This window comes from Tachypleus tridentatus, chromosome 2 (genome assembly GCF_004210375.1).
Source record: "Tachypleus tridentatus isolate NWPU-2018 chromosome 2, ASM421037v1, whole genome shotgun sequence".
Taxonomy (NCBI): domain Eukaryota; kingdom Metazoa; phylum Arthropoda; class Merostomata; order Xiphosura; family Limulidae; genus Tachypleus; species Tachypleus tridentatus.
This window is the reverse complement of record NC_134826.1, coordinates 56,092,976-56,112,699: the sequence shown is the minus strand read 5'-3', so window position 1 is coordinate 56,112,699 and position 19,724 is coordinate 56,092,976. Positions and strand designations below refer to the sequence as shown.

At 32.4% G+C, this 19,724-nt stretch overlaps 1 protein-coding gene and 1 long non-coding RNA gene across 6 annotated transcripts in view; both read left to right on the top strand.

Moving 5' to 3' along the window:
• LOC143243888 (putative iron/ascorbate oxidoreductase DDB_G0283291) overlaps positions 1-19,724 on the top strand; it is a 238,734-nt gene that overhangs the window by 149,226 nt on the left and 69,784 nt on the right. The gene's annotated exons all lie outside the window — the stretch shown is intronic.
• LOC143243893 (uncharacterized) lies at positions 42-19,591 on the top strand. Of its 2 annotated transcripts, none has more exons than XR_013024802.1 (4): positions 42-324; positions 8,851-8,973; positions 12,292-12,394; positions 19,286-19,591. It is a non-coding gene; the product is annotated as an uncharacterized LOC143243893 (long non-coding RNA). The 2 variants fall into 2 exon arrangements; XR_013024801.1 differs by lacking the exon at positions 8,851-8,973 and adding an exon at positions 1,661-1,738.

The following is a 19,724-nucleotide window of genomic DNA, read 5'->3' as shown; positions in this document are numbered from 1 at the left end:
TAAGAAGATAAGCCTTTTTATTTTTCTATTTAATCAACGATGTCATACATCACATGTGAACGAAGTGAACTGTAATTAAGATAAAAACAATTATCAGAGTTAAACTTTTATCACATATGAAGGTTATATTGTGTATGTAGGTACATGCTATTATTAGTAATAATAATCTATAAATCAGAATTCCTGTTTCTTTTATATAATACTTAGTTTTTATACCTATCTATTCAGCTTTGTTAACTGAAAGACGAATAACTTGCTCGTCTCAGCCAGATCAAGGATGAAGTTGAGGCCGAGCTGGAGGGATTGACTGCCAGTCTCTTTGAAGTAAGGCTATCAAAGTTTCACTTTTCATTCATCTTTATATTGAACGAAGTATGGTTTGTGTAAAATGTGTACAACCTTCTGCTGAGGAAAAATAAACATAATATCTGTAGCTTTTTGTCTCATCCAATGAACATTCTGCATTCTGAAGCTATATGTCGACTAACTGCTTAAAAAAAATTGTTACGGAACTAAATACATAATGAAACTATCATTGAGTAATGAGTTACCCAGTGTTTTTTTCTTCTCATCACAGATTTAACTACACATATGTTCCATGTTATTTTCTAAATAATAACTTCTCATTCATCATGTTAGGTAACATCAAATCACAATTGTATTTTTTTATTTTCATTTTTTCAAGAACATTCACTGAAAATGTGTAAACATTAGATAAACATAATCCAGTAATAATTATGAACAGGAAAATTTTAGCCAACTAAAGTTAATTTATTGAAACTATCAATGCTAAGCATTCTGAATCAACAGAAACAAAAACTGTTTTCTGTGCCATCTGTTGTCTAAAGTATAGTATGAAAAAACCTAAGCAGAAAAAAAATGTTTACTACTAAATAATTTGTTTCAGTTTTTTAATGAAAGTTATTTATGGTGTATGAGAATGTTCATTTACCTAATAGATATATTGCACAGAGAGAATATAAAATGTATTGATTTTAAAATGACTAAATAAAGAAACGGTTATTCAAACCTCTGCAAACTGTCGTAGACATGCAGAAGTTGAAAAATACACATATTTTAAAATACATTTATATATATTTTTAATTCTGAAAATAATTCTTTTGCAACTTATTGTATATCCATATTTTCGTATTTTTAGTGAATTAACCTTCAAATACTCATCTTGTTTTTGTATCATTGACCGCTGGTGAGGTCTGCTTTTTGTAGTGTGTTGATTCATTTTATTTTGTGTTTATCACTCATTTTTCTGTGTAAAGTACATAGATTTATAGAGAAACAGTATGAATTAAAGGAGCCAATTGCATAATTGATAGCATTTATGATTAAGCTTTTTTGGATCATAAAAATGTCATTGATTTACCTCTTTTCCTTCTCAGTGTACAAATACTTAACCATATTAAGTTAGATTTAGTACAAACTTATTAATTAATATCAATTTTTTTATTTTGAAAAACTGTAAAATTTGACTATTTTGATCATTTTATATGTTGAAAAATTTAGGAAAATTTTGTTGTGAAAAAACAAAACACATTAAATATGCTCTAGTTCCAATTACTTGTTTCTGTTAATGATCAGAAAGTTTCCTGTTTTAATCCAGATAATTTTAACTTGTTATTATTGGTCACTTTTTTTCCTACAGGAGGCACACAATCTGGCTTGGGAATCTAATATGAAACATGCGACATCATTAAAATTACTAAAAGAAGCAAATCTAAAGGTAAGAATTATTATTTGTTAATCAGATAACTGTATTACTACTTTCAGATCAATTAGTTTTCGGCCTGTTGAACCTAATCAAACAAACCATTACACTCAAGTCTATGACAAAAATATGTTGATTGGTGTTCTTGTAACTTTGGACTCCTGAGAGTATTATGGACACCAGCTGTTTAAGGTTTCTCATGTGTGCTGGATGAAAACTCTACGACTAAGAGACATCCCCAGTTTCTTTTCACCTATATCTTTATTTATTTGTTACTTGATTATGAAACATAAGCCAGCTTCTGATTCATGATGTTTGACAACTTTCTAGTCTCGTATGAATTTGCATCTGAATGTTTTCATCACAAAAGCTAAGAACTTTTTTCAATTCAAGCAATACAAAGGAATAACTTAATTAACTTCTCTAAAATGTGTTTGAATCTCATTAAACAGTTTCTTGCTGCATTAAGTTCATAGTCTTAAATTCGCAAGTTTTTTTGTTTTTTTTACATTCAGTTTCTCATAAGTTGACATGTTTTATTGAATATTCAGCCTATCAGGAGAAAAGAATTATTCTGACGTATAAGAAATAAATGAAATCAGACTTAACTAAATATGGTCTGTATATCTCAGATTAACTCGGTAAAGATTAAATAACTTGTACACTTACCTATTTCATTTCTGTTAATTGTTCAAAATCAGAAATATATTTTGTGAAACTGAGTTATTCAAAGTGTATGTGTCTTCATTTCAACCTGAAGGCACACACCCACACACACTTCATTCTCTGGGCAAGTTTCCTGTAAGCTCTTCATCACACTCACTGATTGAACTCTGACTTTTTGCTAGTTTGTGAAACCAACTTGTATGCTAATAGAGAATACAGGGCAGTATAATTTGTTGTAAATGTATTACTCATGGTCTATATTGATATTAAGTAATGTGAACATAATAAATGCTGAACAATGAAAACAAATTGTACAAGTTTAAATGTATTCATCAAATGTCCTGTTAGTTTGTAGTTTAACATTTAATATGTATATTTTGTTGTTTGAAATAGCACAAAATAATGTTAAAGTGGTTACTTTTTTGTTTCCAAGGTAACTAATAATTTGTAATTAAGTTTTAAAATTATGAAAAAAACACGCATAATTTCAGCCATGTACATGTGGCTGTTAATTGTGTTTTTTTCAATTATCTATGGTTTTGAGTAATTTCTCAATGATAACTATTAAAAATATAGTTAAACCAAAACCATATTTAATTATGAAAGATTTGGAATTTATTTAACTCCCATCTATATCATTAAAACCTCAAAACAATGTTTCAGAATATTCTTAATACAAAAATTACTAGCTGTTGAGTGAATAAGAAAACTATTTAATCAGAAGTTTGGAAAAAACAGACTAAAATGATAACAATATAATGGAACAATAAGTGTAAACACCACGTCTTTAAAGTAATAATAATCAAATTAAAATGCTGAGAATCTAGAATGGAAGAGATTAATGACAACAGGGAGGAGGTGGGGTTAATGTTTAGGATTCGGTGGTCATTGAAAATATAAAGAATTTATAATCTGTAGTTGCAGAGTCGATTATATGAAAATTTTCAAGAAGTATGGTATGTTTGTTATTTTCACTGTGTAATTGGATAAAAGATACAGATGGATTAGTTAGTTTATTTCTGTGTGTTTGTGTGTGTTTTTCATATAGCAAAGCCACAAAGGGCTATCTGCTCAACCCACCGAGGGGAATCGAACCCCTGGTTTTAGCGTTGTAAATCCTGAGACATACCGCTGTACTAGAGGGGGACAGTTTATTTCTGTTAGTACTTTTACCAGTATAGGTAACATTACTGCTACCATAACTGCATTTGTATGACTCTTGAGCATATTAGAATGATTAAAGTGTCTTTGATTTTAAAGTATTTTTAATGATAAATGTTGACATAGATACCAAACGTAGCTTAATTTATGGGTGATATGCTTGATTGTTTTTAAATTTCATATTTGAAGTTCAGACTTTGTTTACTTATGAAAGACGTGATAAGAACTAGTGGGTTGTAGGGAATTGTGTTCTGTTTTATTTGTCAAAAATGTTCCTATGATAAAGTATAAGAAATTAAGGACATAACAATTACTTTGTAACGTGTCATGAATTTTTGAAATTTCTGAGTGATGACAGAAGTTGTCAGAACAAACATTATGTGCTCTGTCTTAGAAGATTTAGAACACAGTTATATTTAAAAGAGCCTAACATAAAACTGTTCAAACGAGCGTGTAAGCCAGTAAATGTTTTCGTACAATAAACGAATGTGGTGAAGAGATGATTTATTTTCTTTACTTGGACATCTAAAAAACTGTTATTGTTGTCTTTCATCTAACTTGTGATGTTGTGAATTTAGGTCATCTAAAAACTTCTTTGCATGGTCAGTGTTGTGAAAGAATAGAAAAGTGTTATCAGCACATCTTCTATATAACACTGGTTTTTAATAAAAGGTATAATTATTCCTTGACATTCGTAGTGATGGAGATAAACATTTTCAGAAGTCAGACCTATGTATTGTTGCCACTCCATCATTCTCTCCATGAAGATGACCATTAAAAGCAAACTGACTGTCCTTGAGGAATACTTTAAGGAGCTGTGTGAATTTTTGTTGATTGAAGTTAGAGTGTGGAGCATTGATGGATGGAGATAACTGTTTAATAATTATTTTGTTTACTCTACTTAGAAATTAGGGAATAAGAACTGAATAACAAAGATGGCTAAAACTAATTAGTTTGCACTAGAAGACTTAGATATCTCTTAAACAAAGTAAAATGTGCCTTTAACAGTAAATTTGTTCTCAGATAGTGAACTTATTTCAGGTGTAAGATATATAGGATATTTATAGCTGAGGGAATTGAAAGTGTAAAGAATAGGTCTGAGGAGTAAACCATTTTGTGTAATTTTCGTTAACCACATGACAAAATAAGGTGTGTACCTGTGGGATAAAGTTCTGTAAAATTGGTGTCAGAGACAGGTTTACAAGTGTCCAAATATTTCAAAGTCTGGAGCTTTTACTCATGCTTACAGTAAACTTAAGCAGTTCTTATCGAGGGGCTTAAGCTTTGTTGCGTCATTTAAAATTTTTTCCATTTTGGAAACATAATCAGTTCTGTTTGAAATGATGCATTTATATGTTAACTCTTCAAATAACAACGTTTCAGTTATTAGCAAGTTAATTTAACGTGTTATAATGAGAGTGTAACAACAAACGTAACCCATCATGTTCATGCTGCTGTATCAGAATCCTCACAAATGATTCATCACATGGAAAACAAGTATTTTAATAAATACTAAAAACATATCAATACCAGAACACATCTTTAACTATGGTTGGTTTTTAATTTTTTCTGATTACATGGTGATAATAAGAATCGTCCCCATACCTTTCGAACTACAGACTATGAAATCTTTACTAAATACGTCTTTCCATTTTCAATAATCACCCAACACTAGGTAACAACACCAACTTCTTCCCTTAATAAGTTCCAAATGTGCTGTATTTCCGCTTATACGTAAACCTTTCTTATGAAATATTTCTCTCAATAATATTGTTCAATATGTATATACGTCTAATTTTATTGTATATTCCATTATATTGTTACCATTTGGAATCTGTTCTTTCTAAACTTCTGATTTTATAATAAAACTAATCACACAGTGCTAATGTTGTTATTTTGTGGTTAGAATATTGTGAACTAACTTTCTTGTGAAATTTGAATCAATTCTGAAATTTGTAATTAAAGATGCGCTTGAGGTATAATATGTTAGCCTTCAGTCAAATAGTAACAGGTAAATAACTGATATTTTAGTATGACAAGTCAAACACTTACTTTTATTAAAGAGAAACTTGGGAGACTGTGTTTTGTTACTGCACCAAACTTGTGTACCAAATATAACGGTTTATATTTTGTGTTTTTCATAATGATATTATTGACACAGGAAATATATAAAACTTGCTTTAATGAATCCTAAAACGCTGCCAGTTCTGTTTTGTTTTTGGTGATTTTGTGTTTTGTACACGTATACAAAGTTTTTGGGTTTTTCTCACACTTGTTATACATTTTGTGTGTTATGTTAGAAATAGTGTGGATTGTAAAAATTATTTCTGACCTGGAAAATAAATCCTCGCGATCTATTGTTGGCTTTGTGAAGATTCTCTGTTGAATATATTGAATTATTTAGTTTTTTTGTTTCTTTGATATTTTTCTCGTTTCTTTTAATTTAATGGTTTTATTGATATATAACTTTTTTATTTCATTAACATTTGGTTTAAGTTTCCTTGTTTATTCATTGATCTCTTCTGCGTTCTGAATTATTGAACATTTGTTTCTGCACTGTAAGCTAACTTTCTTCCTTATACATCAATATTTCTAATTTTTCTGTGATTATTAACATATTTTAATATATCAAACTACTTCGTTTATAACCATTGTAATTTACTGCAGTTTCCCAAACTTTCCTTACTGACGACACACTTTTAATATCTCAAACCTTTTGCAGCACTTGTAAACAAGTTTCTATGGCTAGCCTAGTGGCGCCTCCTTGACTAAGATAAAAATGACTGTGTACCAAGAAGAAAATGAATCAACTTTGAAATAAAAAAAAACAATTACATTTAAAGTAAACCTACGTTAATAAATAAAAATTACTTAATTGCAAAAATTCTATGACAGTTTGGGAAGCACTGATGTTCTTTTTACACTTTCTGCTGTAACTTATTTTACTTTATTAAAATCGTATCAAAGTTAAAGATATTTACGTGTATATGCATATTATAATGTTCATTTATTTTGAAGAACAAGTGATTTTATTTTATTATTTTCAATTACCTTTGTCTTCCATAATTTTAAGAAACGGAAGTTAATAGGACATGGTTTGACGTGTTCTAAATTTGGAACTTGCTACCCAGTAATAACAATCTTAGAATTGCTAACACCAAACTCGGAATTTAGTTTTGACGTAGTTAAAAGGTCAATAATTTTTACATTTAATACACAAAAACACGTGATATAAAATAATGAGGAATTTGACGTGGGATATTTATAAGAATGTAGATGTAATGAATGTTTCTCCAACTTAAACAGGCTCGTTTAATATTCTTCACGGAACGTTTTACTTTATCAAAACAATAATATGTAAGACATAATTACAGAATGTAACTAGTGTTCTTATATTCGCTTCATGCTAGAACACTCTAGACACTCGTGTGTTGTCTAGTTTGTTTTATGTTGTATCGTAACCGAGGTGATAACTTTTGAAGGTATACAGCTAAGAGCTGTTTAAGTATCAAAGACTAGTCATTAATTTTGTGATTACACTATATGAGGTGTCATTTTGTTGAGAACATTGAGTAATTCAATTCATTCCTTAAAAGGCTGTCTCAGCCGTAGTGTGTGAACAAAACCTTTTCTTAGAAACTTGCATTAGAAACAAATATTAATACCAGTCACTAACTCTGGTTGCTGTTTAAGATTTTTATAAGTTGATAAAGTTTGGTGATCGGGTATTGTAGCATTACAAAAGACTATAGACCATAATTAAGAAAAGGGATAGTCAGTGTACTCTTGGTGAAGAAACAGTAACATTGTGGTTGATTTTGAAAGATTTTTAGGACAAGAAACTGATACAAAAATGTCTTCCAAAGTTAAATTTAAATGTTCTTATTACGTTTCTAATGTTTGTATTTAACACTAAATTCACGTATCTTTTGAGTTGATATTTATATACTTGTATATTAATTTTGTTTCTAAAATCACGTATTCTTTTACTTGAAACTGATGGAGAATTTTTTTAATGTTGTTTGTAGCAAAACGATATTTTGGAAATTAAGGATAATTAATAATAATAAAACAGTTCAGTTCTTTGTCTGATGAAAGTATTTTAAGCTCAGATATCTTCTGTTACATTCGTAGTGAATATTTAGTTTCGAAGAGGACAGATGAAAAAGTTAGCTGATAAAAATAGTCTCATTTGGAACTTTTATAAATTCCAAAGTTTCACAATGCCAGGTTTCAGGGGTTGCCACAATCTGATTTACTGGACGTTAACATGATAGTATTTCCTACCACAGAAAGCTTAAGATACTGTATTGAATATGTGTAAGTTTTTGATGTCTCAGAATTTTCTTCTCATTCATGAAGTTTTTTATTGGCACTATGTCAGTACATCGATGGACTCAACCCGTTGTGGCTTTGCTATAAGAAAACACACACTAATTTCTGGACAAAATGTTAAAAGTGCGGTATACCGGAAGTCAACGCTACATTTAGGTACAGAAAACCCAAAACATTTTGTACTTGTACAACCCCTTGCGATAAGTTTGTCTTGAATTTCGCACAAAGCTACACCAAGGCTATCTGCGCTAGCCGCACATAATTTAGCAGTGTAGAACTAAAAGAAAAGCAGCTAGTCATCACCACCCACCGCCAAATCTTTGGCTACTCTTTTACCAATGAATAGTGGGATTGACCCTCACATTATAACGTCTCCCGGCTAAGACGACGAGCCAATTTGGTGTGACTAGGATTCGAACCTCGGATTACGTGTCGAGTGCTTTAACCACCTGGCCATGGCGGACCAACCTCAAAATGTATTTTATCGCGTTACTTCTTCGGTAGGCGTATAACTGGAATTCATTTCATTTTTAATAGATAAACTCTGCTTAATACATTTAAAGGGAAAATAAACATGTTTCTGAAAATATTGAAACTGTTTCCTCACAATAAACCTTCAATTCATTAGAAATATACATGTATATATTGTTTAACAACCACACGTAATAGTAATACTTATGTCATGTTACCTTAAAAAATTACATCATTCGTTACCGGCCCATCAGAGATTTCTTGAAGTTTAACTGTACATTCTTTATCGTCCGCCATTGCTGAATTATGGCGACGTCTTTTTCATGTTACATCATGCAAATTCTTGTCGAAATAACTTATAAGCGTATATATATATATAACGGCAACGTTTAACCTTTTATTAACTTTAATAGGAAATCAGTGTATTGTGTAGTAGTTGGAGTGAATGACTTTAACGTCATTTTAATTTAATAAACCAACGTTTACACTTTCAGATGTGCGAGTACAGGGAGAACCAAGTATTGGTGCATTTCGAAAAGTTGCATCGGAGGCTCATCTCTTTTTATATGAATGTGTTTTTTTTATACATTAAAAACAACGGAATTCCGGAAAATCTGGTATGTTAAATAATCATTTTTGCAGTTCTACAACGCTTTTTGTATAAGTGACTGAACGTGAAATATTTCAAAGAGATTTTTTTATTCACTTATTTCCACAGCCACCTTTGGCTGTTGCTTTTTATTAGCAAACATCAGTTACTTTATCCAAGAAACCTAATGCAATGAGTTATTATCGATATATACTTTGTTTCCAGTAGAGCTTAACAGTATATCAGTTTTCTACGTCCTTGTAAAAAGAAAAAGAAAAAGTGATCTCTGTTGGCTTGTGGGATAAGTTACAAATGGAATTCAGTTATGTTAGATTAATGTCTCAAGTCAAAGGACATTTGCTCTTTTTGATCTACATTAATGATTTAGATAAAAGAATAGTCAATAAATTACTTAAATTTGTTATGATGTTAAGGTCTTTGGTGTTGCTGGCTGTGAAGAAGATGGTGCTGCTTTACAAAATAATGTAGATCATTTAGTGAGTTGTGCAAATACATGACAGATGGGTTTAATTATAATAAATGCAAGATAATATGTGTAGGTTATAATAATTTGAATTATAAATTGGATTGTAATAACCTTAACAGTGTTAACAAAGAAAGGAATTTTAGTGTAGTGCTTTATCATTTTCTTAAGCCATCCAAACAGGGTGGTGCTGTTAGTAGTAGGGCAAATAGAGACTTAGGTCGTATCAACAAAAATATTGAATACAGGCCTAAAGAAATTATAGTTTTATTGTAGACCACTGCTTAGACCACATTTGTAATATTGTGTTCGGTACGATCCCACTTATCTGCCTTGTCCAACGAATGGAATAGAACCCGTGATTTTAGCGTTGGAAATCTGAATACTTATTATTCCAGCAGGGAACATGAGGACGGTCTATACACCTATTGCTTATTATAAGCATTTCGAAGACAATTTCTTTCAATATGCGGAGAAATATTAATATGATCTGACGTCTTGGAATAACTTTCAAAACATCCTATGCTACATTACTAGGCGGAATGTAGTAAGAAGTTAGACGTAAATTGAATAGAAGGGAGGTTACTTTTTAACAACTCTTGAAGAAGCTCTTTTTCACGTGAAATGAGAGTTAGGCGTAACCTTTAAAAACAGTTGGAAGGATTCAATTTTTTTTATGGTGAAATACGCTATAATTTTTTATAATTTATGACTGCGAATTTCGCAACATTTTGATATTGTTAGTGAGCAGGAAAAAACACCTGATTACTTTACACATGATCAGTGGGCGTAAAATTACAAAGTGTGCTACATTATAACACAAACGGGCCTCAGTGCTTACATCGACTTTTATTTTACCTTATGGGTTATCCTTAACTACCTTTTTTATTGGTAGAATAACTTCTTCAAACGTAACCATTTCGTATGTCTTAACAGAAATGGTTTTTCTGGTTTGTTTCCTTATCTACAACCAAGTTTGTGCTTTATTTTCACATATCATATCTTGTAGAATTTGTGAATTTTTGTGCAAGTCTTGTAGTGCAGTAGAATTGCAGACTGGTTTTTTATGTTTGTTTTGTTTTGTTTTCGAGATGCGTGTTATGTGAGAATCGCGTGTTAGATATCGCAGTAGTGAGGTTCACGTGTTTCAGATCTCTTGTTTCGTTACGAAAAATTTTTTCTGTATAACTAATAGAAGTTACTTCGATCTAAATTTTGTAAACGAGATGACTGGACAATTTATAGAAAAAAGGAGTAATAGACAGAAGATCTGTTTTCTTGTAAAATAGATATTAATTTTAGGCTTAGTTTATTTTTAACACAACTTTCTTTATTCAGTCGGTTGTTTTTGTTTTTTTTCTGCTGTATTCTGCATCGAGCGAAACGCGTCGCCAGCTATGAACAAAATAGACATAGTATGAGTGAAACATGTGACACTCTACTGAAAAACATTGAGAATTAAATAACCAATGTATTGTTGACATTAAAGTAAGCCTACGCTAAATTAAAAAAAAACTACCAATTTTTTTGTATGACGGAATTAATATTCGCTAATTTGTGTTTTTTCAAGATATCTGATATACATCATAAATCCAGATTTCTCTCAAGTTGCCAAAAATGTGAAACAGAAATATAGCCGAATTTATCCTCGTAATCGGAGGGTCGCAGTTTCGAATCCCGGTCGCGCCAAACATGCTCCCCTCCCAGCCGTGAAGGAGTTTTAATGTGACGCTCAATCCCACTATTCGTTGGTAAAAGAGTAGCCCAAGAGTTGGCGGTAGGTGGTGATGACTAGCTGCCTTTTCTCTAGTCTTACACTGCTAAATTAGAGACGGCTAGTGCAGATAACCCTTGTGTACCTTTGCGCGAAATTTAAAAGAAACTATGCCCTCTATGGCCAAGCGTGTTAAGGTGTTCGAGGCGTAGCCCTCGAGAAGCTACAAAGCGGGTTTCATCAACCTTGGTGGATAGAAAAGAGATAGCTTATTTTATATCTTTGTGCTTATTTTTGCACATTTTTCCTAACAACAAGGTTAAGATAGTTCGTGACTTAGGTTTTACTGCACAAATCTTCGAAGTCAACTTGCATCATTGAAAACATAAAAAAAAAAAAAATGCTTTCTCTACACCTTGTCTCCATCCAGGTGTCAAGTATGAGATAAAAGATTCTTTCGTAATTACAAATGAAAACTCTTGTTTTCCATTTGAAGAACATACACCGAGATTGAAACAGGCAGGTCTTGAATGTATTTCAGCCACTCTGACTTTAGCTAACCGTTTCTTGAAAGTTCTGGCAATAGCATTAGGTGAGTTAACTAATTCAGTTTCTGATCTTTGAGAAACATCCATTAAGTTTCTTGGTGTCTCTGTTCTTTGTACATTTTAAATTATTTTAAAAACGTTCTTCTCAGATCTGGATCTGTGAATCCAATTTGTCATCGCACTGTTGGTCAACTTATAAACAAACAGTTACTTTAAGAGGCTTAGTGTTCATTATTTTGTTTTGTCGACCCCATCGGGCGAAGTCCTTGTAAGATTATCTGTTGGCCTAAAGATGAGACATAACAAACACTTACTTATTCTCTTCTGTTGTGTCTCTGGTTAGATCAACGACAGGCATGTAAACTATTAACGTTGGAATTCGGACCTTCAACCTCGGTGTTTGCATTGCGCATTTGGCATTTTTAATTTAAAACGAAGAAAACCATATTTCTAGTCACGATTCTAGACCTATGTGTTATATATATGTTATTCACAGTAATAGTTACTCGTGAGTTGAATATTTAAGTACTCTAAGAATCGGTTTAACAGTGCTATTGTGATATACTTACTCTGGACGTTTGACAATGTAATATCTTATAGCTGAAGACTAAGTCACGAGAATGAATCCAGGCCACTCCAACAAAGTCTGGCTCTTGTTCCAGACTTGCTGTCCGTCTGGAGTAATCGATCATATCCATCAACAGTGAGTAGATAATGTTTATAGTTTATGTTCGGTAAGTTTATGCTCCCGACGATGGCGTCACAGTGGAGCTACTCCAGAACACGAGCCCAACGACTCCAATTTTTTCATATTATATTCATAAAAGATTTTATGGTATAATGAAGTATTAAGCTATTTACTTGAAAGTATAGTTTCTTTTGTGACAACCACAAATTTCATCCTACTTAATTAAATAATCAGATATATAATTTCTAATTTGCCTGTTTGTTTGTTTTGGAATTTCGTACAAAGCTACTCGAGGGCTATCTGTGCTAGCCGTCCCTAATTTAGTAGTGTAAGACTAGAGGGAAGGCAGCTAGTCATCACCACCCACCGCCAACTCTTGGGCTACTCTTTTACCAACGAATAGTGGGATATGACCGTCACATTATAACGCCCCCACGGCTGGGAGGGCGAGCATGTTTGGCGCGACTCGGGCGCGAACCCGCGACCCACAGATTACGAATTGCACGCCTTAACGCGCTATACCATGCCGGGCCCAATTTGCTTGTTGTTGTTTTTCTTTTGCATCTTTAATGTTATTTTTTATGAATGTAAACATACACAACTATTCAGAAAATAAGGCCATAATCAGACAGCTTGGCTTATAAAAGGCAAACAAGTAAAACTGGAATACAAACCACCTTATAGAAAAGGGAAAACGTCTTATTAAGACATGTATCTAATGATTTTGGGTCAACATAACAGTACGGATACACAGTCTATCAGATTCAAGCTCTATTTGTGTAAAAATAAGAAAAATGATAATAGTAAGAGAGGATGTGGGTGCCTAAACCCACATCTATAGCTATCTTTCACCACATGAAGTCGTGTTTTTGGAAGTTGGTTGCTGTCAGTGAAACAAACTTAACAAAATGAAATGTGGTTGTAGGTTACTATAAAATAAATGAATTTCGCGATTTTATCCCCCCTTTTTTTTTCAGTCCTCAGGTTCCATAGCACTCTCTTACTGACAAGGTACGTTTTTACCAATCCACCACATTACCTATGCCATGGTTTCATTAATTCTTTGTCTTTTACTATTTCCGTTTTTAGACATACTATCTAGTCTATTTAGCTGTATTAAAACAGCATCGAAAATAATAAATATGCTATTGGTTTCACCCACACTCTCCTTTATTTATCAGAATAAAAGTCGTGTAATCTTTTTAAATAAATAAGTAGCGATAATTGTAAAACTATTACATGTTCAACTGTAACTACACAGAACGTACAAACCTTATTTTATCCAACTAACCTAAAGTGAGCACTTGATTAAACTTTCAAGGTATCCTTAATTCATTCATTAGCAGTTTTATATTATAATTTTGTTTGTGATTTATGCAATTATTTGTAAATTACATCAATGAAAAAATCATTTATAAAATTTCATGACTTGTGTTTCACTTAGTAAAATTATCAAACATTTAAAATAAGAATATCCGGTGATTCAGCGGCAAGTTTAGGACATTTAACATTCATAGTTCAATTCCTGAGGTCGCTTCAGTACAGACAGTTCTAAGTGTAAGTTTGAAATGAGAAAACACAGAAAAAAAAGTATATAGTAGATAACTGGAACTTTCAAGTCAAATACACTGAAGCAACAAATATGTTATGATACATGAGTTTCTAATATCAAATTTTGTGTACAAGAACATCGCAATATATACCAGTTAAGAAGAAGAAACTGTAGTTTTAATACATTAATAAATGAATAGTTGTGAATTTATTGTTTTGTACATATTTACTATCGTGTTGCAACACAGAGGTGACATATTATCACTTTTTCTTGTGCGAAATAAGCTTTTAAAAACATTATATTTGGACTGTTTTGACGCAAGACAATGTAATATGGTGTTCCTGCTCTATCCATTCCGGAAACAACATCTTAAACATTTATCAATTGAATTATATTAAGAAATTCGATACAATGCAAAAATTGTTTTCCTACACGAGGAATATTTGTGTTACCTGTTTTTAACTTGGCAGTGAAAGAATAGAGGGAAGACAGACATAGCAGGAAATCCAAATAATTTGATGCGTTATGACTTTTAAATGTATTTAATAAATAGAGATTAAGAAAAACAAAATATAGAATTTCTATATTCCTCTTAACTGATAAAAACTTTGAACGGAATCAGAGAGAACAGTACTATGTTATTAATTTGTTATTTTCATCATTCACCTTATCTCACATAAAAACTTTTTTTTCGCGGTTTTTATATACATTCACGTATTGCAACCCAATTTTCAAAACCCAGTTTTCCAGTGTCAAGAACATATTTAATAATGAAGATCAGTTGTGTCACAAAAGTCCTCAATTTTGGACAAATCAACTCGAAAGAACTTCATATATTCTCCCTATGGCTCTCTTCTTGATTGAGCTGTTGAAATACAAAGGTTAAGTATGAGAAACAGATAGAGGGAAGAGAAATTTTAAAACGTAGCACAAAAGAGGTCATTCTACCAAAGAATATAACCCTGAAATGTGCAGATGACATTCAGTGTAAGTAAAATACCAATTGAAATAAATTTTCAAGAGGAAAAAAGAGAAAGAAATTTTACCCAAACAGTAAAGTATTATATCTTTATCATGGTAATATAGTAGCCCAAGAGTGCGCGGGAGGCGGTGATGACTAGTTGCCTTCCCCATAGTCTTCCACTGCTAAATTAGGGACGGCTATCGCAGATAAACATCGTGAAGCTTCGCGCGAAATTCAAACCAAACGACTCAAGCTTTAGTTAACTTTCGATATTATATAAGCACATAACATTTTTGAAAAAGGGGAGATTTAGTTTGTGGTTAGAATACATAACTCCTAAGCTGAGGATCATGTGTTCGAATCTTTCTCGTTAAAGATGCATTATATCATTATGTGTATGTGTGTGTATTTTCTTATTGCAAAGCCACATCGGACTATTTGCTGAGTCCACCGAGGGCAATAGTTATATCACTGTGGTAAGTTACACTATTTGTTGATAAAAGAGTAGCCCAAGAGTTGGCTGTGTGTGGTGTGGGTCCTTGTTGTAGTCATGGAAAGACTAAATAAAGAAAGTTAACTGTTAAATTGTTGTAAACTTCACTTGAACGCTTGGATGCTACTATAATTTGTTGTGGACTTGAACACTTGTATACCTCTCTAACTTGTTGTGGTCATAACTTGAAGACTAGTATGCTGCTGTAAGTTGTTGAGGAATTTACTTGAATTTGTATGCTGCTATAAACTGTTGTAATCTTTACTTGAATACTTGTGAAATGTTGTGATTTATTTGGGACATTGCTTGACTACTTGTACACTGCTGTAAATTGTTAAGTCTTTACTTGAACACTTGTACGTTGCTGTAACTTCTTGTAGTCTTTACTTAAAAACGTGTACACTCCTGTAAATTATTCTGGTCTTTACATAACACTAGTACACTGCTGTAAATTGTTATGTCTTTAAATAAAGACTACAATGCTGCTGTTAATATTTTTGGACATTACTTGAACACTTAAACACAGCTGCTCTAAATTGTTGTGGAAGATACTTGAACACTGATATGTTGTTGTATGTTGTGTGGTCTTTATTTTAACACTAGTACACTGCTGTAAATTGTTGTGTCTCTAGTTTAAGACCAAAATGCTCCTGGAAATTGGTGTTGTCTCTTTTTGAACACTGGTATGTAGATTAAAATTGTTTTGGACTTTACTTGAACACTTATATGCTGCTGTAAACTGTTGTAGACCACAGTTGAACACTTATATGCTGATCTAAATTATTGAGGACTTTAGTTGACCACTTGTACTCTGCTGTAAATTGTTGTGGTGTTTACTTGATATGTAGAGGACACGATAGCGGAATTCACATCTACAGAACACACATTTAATTTTTTCAATCACATCAACTCTATACACCCCAACACTAACTTCACATGTGAATAGAAAGAAAGTGATCAAATATCATTTCTTAACCTCAAAATTACAAAAACCGATACACAATTTAAAACAAAATCCACCGAACAATCACCCAAACTGGTCTCTACATTCCTTGGGACTCAGCACATGAAACAAAACCAATACTCAACATACTAAGAAACCAAATAAATACAGCTGTAAAACTGTGCTCACCAGATAAAATTAACGACGAATTAGACAAAATAAAACAATACTTTATCAACATCAATAAGTTTCCTCCACAAACCGTAGAAAACATTATACGCACACACCTAGACAGAAAGCAAAATCAACTAACAAAAGTAAATATACCCAACGATTTAAAAAAAATCACGAAACCATATACGACTGCATACCATATATTACCGACATCAGCTGAAAATAACCAACATTTGCCAAAAACTAGTACCAAAATATGACATTCCAGTTAATACTAAATTTATTCAAGAACTTCGCACAAAACTTAGGTCTATTTATGTAAAACGGCTCGTTTGGGTTGAGAAATTTTTGGTAGAAGAGCGAACAATGTTTCGACCTTCTTCGGTCATCGTCAGGTTCAACCCAAACGAGCCGTTTTTACATAAATATTTTTCTCTACAAGTGGGTTTTCTCGACATCACTGAAAACTTAGGTCTATACTATGTAAAAACTACAATGACAAACACAACACCAACATTATATATAAAATACAATGTGATAACTGCCACGACTTTTATATTGAGATACAAGTAGAAAAATGGAAACCAGATTCAAAGAACACAAAAAGTCATTTTCCTACGTTTTCGAACACTGCAAATCAAATAAACACTACATAACCATAGACAACACTCAAATACTACATAAAGAAACAAACATAAACAAACACAAAATTAAATAACTCTTACTTATACAAGAACTCAAGCCCAAAATAAACCAATACAAAGGAACACCTTTATACCTATATTAATAAATATAATCAAACATCTAAGCACGCCCTCTACATTCCTACACTCAATTACACAATCGCCGTCAAACATGTGGTCAGCTACTGTTAAGTAGCCCGTTGTTTCTTTGTGAACCTGACGATGACCAAAGAAGGTTGAAACGTTGTTTGTTCCTCTATTAGTGCCTTTTCTATCCATACCTGCCGTTTTTAAATATATATTTTTCTCTACAAGTAGATTTTATCGTCATCACTGATGATTAGGAAGGAATTTACCAGTTTTTATGATTGCTGCCTGTCTTATATTGAGCTGTTTTGGTGGTGGGGAATACTTTGTTTAGATAAAAAGCGTTTCGTGTAGCCCTGATATAGAAGCAGCAGCTGAAAAATTAGTGAAACACTTGGAAATGCTGCAATCAATGTTGATGATCTATTTGATGAAGTTGTTTTTGCTAAATCCTTCTGGTTATCAAAATGTGACGAGTGGAAAGCATATGAAATAAGATGTGAAAAACAAAAAGGGTAGGAACACATTTATATATTAATAAATATATCTAACAAATAAGCACGCCCTTTACATTCCTACACAAAATTACACAACCGCCTTCAAACATGTGGTCAGCTACCGGTTAGTAACCCTTTCATTCTTTGTGAACCTGACGATGACCGAAGAAGGTCGAAACATTGTTCGCTTCTCTACTAGTGCTTTCTCTACTCATACCAGTTGTTTCTAAATATATAATTTTCTCTACAAGTGGGTTTTCTCGTAATCACGGTAGTTAGCCCAAACTTATTTATCACGTACGTGGGTAATTTGCCACTATCGGACCTAAACATAGATTTTGCGTCATAATATGCTTACGATGTAGCGGTCTGGAAAAGCTCCTACACTCGTTCATTAGCAGCAACAAACCTTCAACCAGTCCTAAACAACTTAGAGGAATACTGTCAAAACATAGAAAAAAATAAACATACCAAAATACCAAGTAATACTATTCAGAAGATTAAGTAAACTAAAAAAGAGATTCAACTGAGTTATACATGAACGGAATACTTTTACAGACTGCTACCTCGGCAAAATTTTGGCTTAACCTACAATACCAGATGACAGTACACCAGTGACAACAATCTCGAAACGAGAAAATTATGCAAGAAGTAGGTCAATCCCACTATTCATTGTTAAAAGAGTAGCCAAAGAGTTGGCGATCGGTGGTGATGACTAGCTGCCTTCCCTCTAGTCCTACACTGATAAATTAGTGATGACTAGCACAGATAACGCTCGTGTAGCTTTCCGCGAATTTAAAACAAAAACATTCATAACAGAAATATGAAGCAACTTTTAAAAATTCATTCTCACTTCCGTCGGGAAAAGGTTTCACGGGCTTGAAATAATATTTTATTTAAAAAAAACTTAAAACAGAAAGAATTTTCATCCATTGAGCTTTTCTTTGTTGTATTGCTGCTGTCAAATATGGAAGAGCAAAATGACTTCACATGATACGATATGCAGAGCCCACCATTTGTGAAATATATGAAGATAAGGTGATTCTTTAACAATTGGAAAGTATTTTGACGCTGAACAGAACAAAATATCTGAACTTACCTGAATTCTACGTTGATAAAACTGTACAAAACAAATCTCATAATATTTATTTTATCTGCAAATATAGAAGGAGGTAAGAAAGAAACTTGATGTTGCTATCTGTATTGATAAACGTTGTCCATCTGTCTACCTGTGTGGTACTTACTGCCTAAAGCAATATTTACAGTACTTGCTACTGGGAGGAAAGGGGAGGACTGCGATTAGTGAATTGAGAGTCAAATTGAAACTAACCTATCGTGTTTCTAATGTGCATAATTTTTTGTGTTTGTATGCTTGTGGTTAAACACAAAACTACAAAGTTGAATATCTTTTGTTGTTATTTTCCATCGCAAATATTGAAACCTGGTTTCTAGCATTATAAGTCAATAGACTTACCGCTGTTTCGCTTCATGTGGATATTTTGTCTGTTTTCAGGTAGCGCAAGCTACATAATTGACTGTCTCTGCTGTCCTCACCACGAGCATCGAAACGCGGTTTTTAGCGTTATTAATCCTACAACTTACTGTTGTGCCGCTAGGGGCTTCATGTCGATACCGTAGAGATTTCATAAGCACATCAGTGTTGAAAAAAAACAACGGAAATAGAAATATAAGCTTTATATTTACGCGGATAAAGTCAAGAAGAATCAGTATAAAATGTAATGTTTTTTTCTTATTATTTATTTATTATTATTACCATTAAAGGTTCCATTGTATGTCTTTCTCTTTCACAGTTTTTAACAGCCGTTATTAGATCTAAAAAGATTTTAAGTAAAGTATAGTTTCTTTTCTTATATTGTTAGGATTTTTTAGAATAAAAGGGAAAACCATTTGGTTAATATACTAACAATACAGTTGTCATTTAACGTTTTTTA